Source organism: Mesoplodon bidens (genome assembly GCF_964165515.1).
Source record: "Mesoplodon bidens genome assembly, chromosome: 8".
Taxonomy (NCBI): Eukaryota; Metazoa; Chordata; class Mammalia; order Artiodactyla; family Ziphiidae; genus Mesoplodon; species Mesoplodon bidens.
The window spans coordinates 99297244-99302091 of NC_138165.1; the positions used below are offsets into that span (position 1 = coordinate 99297244).

The 4848-nt window shown below is 34.9% G+C and overlaps 1 pseudogene across 1 annotated transcript; it reads right to left on the reverse strand.

Moving 5' to 3' along the window:
* Positions 1 to 257: 257 nt before the first annotated feature.
* Positions 258 to 964, reverse strand: LOC308621337 (proteasome subunit alpha type-2-like; annotated as a pseudogene). The gene has a single exon. The product of its transcript is annotated as a proteasome subunit alpha type-2-like (transcript).
* Positions 965 to 4848: the final 3884 nt, after the last annotated feature.

Here is a 4848-nt window from a genome sequence, read left to right on the forward strand (position 1 = left end):
CAAAAAGTAGGAGTCACACACTATGGCAGAGGTGTTCTCTCATCAGTAGGAAGACCATTGAGGAAAGACTGGAGGTATAAAAGGGTGTGGGGCACTTTTTTAAACAATTTATTATGATTTATGTGTCATTTTAAATATATCAGTCCATTAAACTATGTAGAAGTAAGTATGCAAAAAGTTGACAAGACAAAGTATAATTTAGATATGTTTAAGTAGATAGACTGTCTGACATTCTGGATTTTTCAGTCACTTTATTATTATGCTAGGGCAGCTAAGTAATCCTTAACTTCAGCTGGAGTAAGACTTGTAAACCTGGCTTCACTGAAGATTCCAACTTCTATGTAATCTTCTGTCCTTTGCCCTTCCAAACTTTCCTTTAGGATTAATTTGGCTGTATGAGTGGCATCTTCAAGTTCCAGATCTTGGTTATGTCTTTTCTCAAGGAAAGGTTTCCCATTCACATACTTCTTTCCCACTGATGTGACTTTCCAGGCAAAGTAAGGTCCAGATGGATCTGACTGAAATAAATATGGTCATCCCTCATTCCAACCACAAATAATTAAAAACAAAAAACCTCCAAGTGGAGGCACACCACCTGACTGGGTGTATTCTTGCATCACAGAAGTTAAGCTCTGTACTAGCAGAGTTGTGAGAATGGGTTCTTGGTAAACAAGATAGATTGCTGAACTAGTTTTCCAGCTTTGTGCACTGGCACTCTGAGATCTGGACTTATGCCACTGTACACCAAACCTCTATGCTTGGTCATCACTTCCACTTTGTGCACATTTCACTTATTTACAGAATGGATTTGTTTCTTCTCAGTTGCTGATACCACACCATTTGCAGCTATAATTCCCACTGAAGGGGCTCCTCCAGCTACAGCAGACGAAGCATATTCAATCTGGACAAGTTTTAGATACAGGCTGAATGCGATCAGCGAAAACCTATAAATGTGCCCCACCATCTTTACCTGGAGATCCCTTTTTTGTCGTTTATAGTAGCTTTATTCATAATTGCCAAAAACTTGAAACAACTCACGTGCCCACTCATCAGTGAGGAAAGCAGAGTGAGTTCACTGATTGTTGAGTAGGCAGTTGGTGGGTATCAAAGGCTAACATTAAAAACTCCCAAATCAGATAGTGAAGATTAAATAATAAAATAGAGGAACAGAGGCCTTTCAAAAAGATAACAGTGCAAAAGTAACTACTAGAAAAGTAAAACCTTCCTGAATATCAAAAGGGGAAAAAAATTAAAGAAAAAAAACACATCACATAAAGAAACATGGAAAATAGTATAATACATAGAAAATAATTTGAAAAAGTTAAGACCAAACACAAAAACCCTATCAATAAATGGACTTAACTCACCTATTAAAATAAATAAATCTCAATTATATTCACAGAGCTAGACCTAACTTTATGCTGTATTCAAGGGACACACATAAAACAAAGTGATTCAGAGGTTTAAATGAAATGGGCAAAAATATACTAGGAAAATATAAATAATAAGAAAGGAAGGGGCCTTCCTGGTGGCGCAGTGGTTGGGAGTCCGCCTGCCGATGCAGGGGACATGGGTTCGTGCCCTGGTCCGGGAGGATCCCACATGCTGCGGAGCGTCTGGGCCCGTGAGCCATGGCCACTGAGCCTGCGCGTCCGGAGCCTGTGCTCCGCAACGGGAGAGGCCACAACAGTGAGAGGCCTGCGTAACGCAAAAAAAAAAAAAAAGAAAGGAAGTTTTCAGATTCTGATGTCTCAAATAAATAGAATTCAAGCCAAAATGCATTAAAGATAACGAAGGTCCATATAAATACTGTTTTAAAATTCACAAAAAAGATCAAACATCTCTGAGCATCAAAGCACCAAATAAGGTCAAAGCTAGTTTTATTAAGCAAAACCATAGGAGATGCAAAGAGAAAAGGAAACATACTAATAATAGGAGATTTCCACTCTCAGTACAAGATAAATCAATAGACAATAAATAAATATGTAGAAGACCTAAATAACATATTTAATAAGATAGCTCTTACAGACCTATACTGAACTTTAACCCTGATAATAGAAAACACATTTTCTTCTCAGGAACACATAGTCTATTTACAAAAGTGATCAAATATTAGGTCACAAGGAAAGCAATAGTAAGTTGCATAAGACAGAAAAATAACTCTCTGATGACAATGCAATAAAATCAGTAATTATTAATAAAGTATTTTTTAAAAAGCTGAAAGACCCTTCCTCCTGGAAATTTGAAAGCTGCTATTTAACTGGCACAGGCCAGAGGAGACTAAGGAGATATGACAACTAAATGTAATGTGATCTCCTGGATTGGATCTTGGAACAGAAAGAACATTCATGGAAAACTGAAAAATCCAAATAGTCTGGAGCATAGTTCACAGTATAGTATACCAATATTGGTTCTCAGTTTTAACAGATGTACCATGATAACCTAAGATATTAACAACAGGGGAAATTGGTTGAAGACTATATGGGAACTCTGTATTATCTTTGCAACAGTTCCATAAATATGAAATCATTCCAAAATAAAAAGTTTGTTTTAAAATTTTTCAATTGAAAAATACTGCTATCAAATAGCTATTAAATACAAAGAGCTTTATAACCAAAATAACAGAACTTCTAAAAATTATTATATTATTTTTGACTCAGATATTTATTATTCTCTAAGACATGACCAATGGGCCTACTTATCATTCATAAAACCTCCAAAAATCTATTAAACTTTCTAATGTCTGTACACTGAAATCAGTATTACAAGCCGTATTATTAAAGAATTATGATAGAAAAACTGAGTGTTTGAGAGATTTTGACATAGAGCCTAATATATAGGTAAGAGAATCCAAAAGAAGACTTACCATCCCTCATTGTCTTTATAATTGGTTGAAACACTACAATACAGAATCTGTGGGATAAATTTAAATCTGTTAATAGAGGAAAATTTGAAGCCTTAAATACTTTATCAATACCAAAAAAAATTTAAAGCTAAACTCCCAACTCATAAAAGCCAAAAAAAAAGAAAAAGCCCACCACCACTACAACAAAAAATAAACCATGGGCTTACCTGGTGGTGCAGTGGTTAAGAATCTGCCTGCCAATGCAGGGGATACAGGTTCAAGCCCTGCTCTGGGAATATCCCACATGCCATGGAGTGACTAAGCCCATGCACCACAACTACTGAGCCAGCGAGCCACAACTACTGAAGCCCACGCACCTAAAGCCTGTGCTCTGCAACAAGAGAAGCCACCACAACGAGAAGCCTGTGCACCACAACAAAGAGTAGCCCTTGCTCGCCACAACTAGAGAAAACCTATGCACAGCAACAAAGATCCAACACAGCCAAAAATAAATAAAATAAATAAATTTTTAAAAGCTTTAAGAAAAATAAATAAATAAACCAAAATATAAAATAAGGAAAGAAATAATAACTATAAAAACAGAAACTAATGAGGGAGATGACAGAAAAGCAGCATATCTAATTAGTAAGACAAAATATTATTTTTTTTTAAATTAACAAAATGAATAAAACACTAACTTAACTGTAGGAGAAAGCACAAATATACAAAATTAATGTATTAGGGGAAATAATCATTGAAATAGAAGACTTTTAAAATAAGATTAATTTGCAGACCTCTATACAAATACATTTGAAAAATTAGATGAAATGGATAATTATGTAGGAAAATACAGTTTTCCAAAATTGACTCATTAGATAGAGAGTTCAAAGAGATATATTGCTGTAGAAGAAATACAGAAAGTTTATAAATTGCTTGTATAAATTAAAATAAATAAAAAGAACAAAAAATACTTTTGAAAAATTAAAAAGGTGAATTCTAGACTCTCCACTTATTCTGAAGTTCTTCATTTTGATTCATTTTATTTTTTTCCTGGTACTCTCTTCTGCTATTTCCCTCCATATTTTTCAGCTTGAACACTGGTTCAGAAAGAATTTTCTCATGTAAATTTCTCTTTTTTGGCTTCAATTCATATTAGAAGATCTTCCAGTAACTTCATCAATAATGTAATTTCAGTTTATTGGTCTTACATCTAATCCCAAATGGAAAATATAACTTTCATATGCCCTTCTGAAAATCTTATTGCTGCTTAAAATATTAATTTGATAAAGGCTAGGAAAAATTCAAATTCCAAACCAGAGATTTGGCTTTACATTTGAAATAGGTCTCTTCACAATTGGACTTGATCAGTGTCTTATGAACTGTCTTTGAATTCAAACCTGTCATGTTTCCTTCTGAACTCCTAGAGGTACCATCTGATCTCTCCCCTCAGAAGCATTTCTCCTTCTCATAAACCGTCACTTGAGTGAGTAAACAAGTTTCTTTTTGTCATTTCCTCACTTTTGCCATCATTGTGATATTGGGTGTTTTTCTCTGAATTCCATCTGCCCTAGTGGAAATCACTGGCATGAACGATCAAAACCTTTTATGTGGTTCACAGTGAATTAAAGTAATTCTTATTTTAATGGGAATAATAAAGTACTGAATGACCTTTGTTATCAAATGATAAAAATATTGCTATTGATTATTCTTTGATTATTTGATTATTCTTTGATTATTCTTTCTTTTTAAAAAACAATTTTTTTTTCTTGTATTCTTTTTTTTTAAGACCATACTTCATTCAGATTTCTTTTGCTTTTTTCTAAAATTTTTATTTATTTATTTATGGCTGTGTTGGGTCTTCGTTTCTGTGCGAGGGCTTTCTCTAGTTGCGGCAAGCGGGGGCCACCCCTCATCGCGGTGCGCAGGCCTCTCATTATCGCGGCCTCTCTTGTTGCACAGCACAGGCTCCAGACGCGCAGGCTCAGTAATTGTGGCTCATGGGG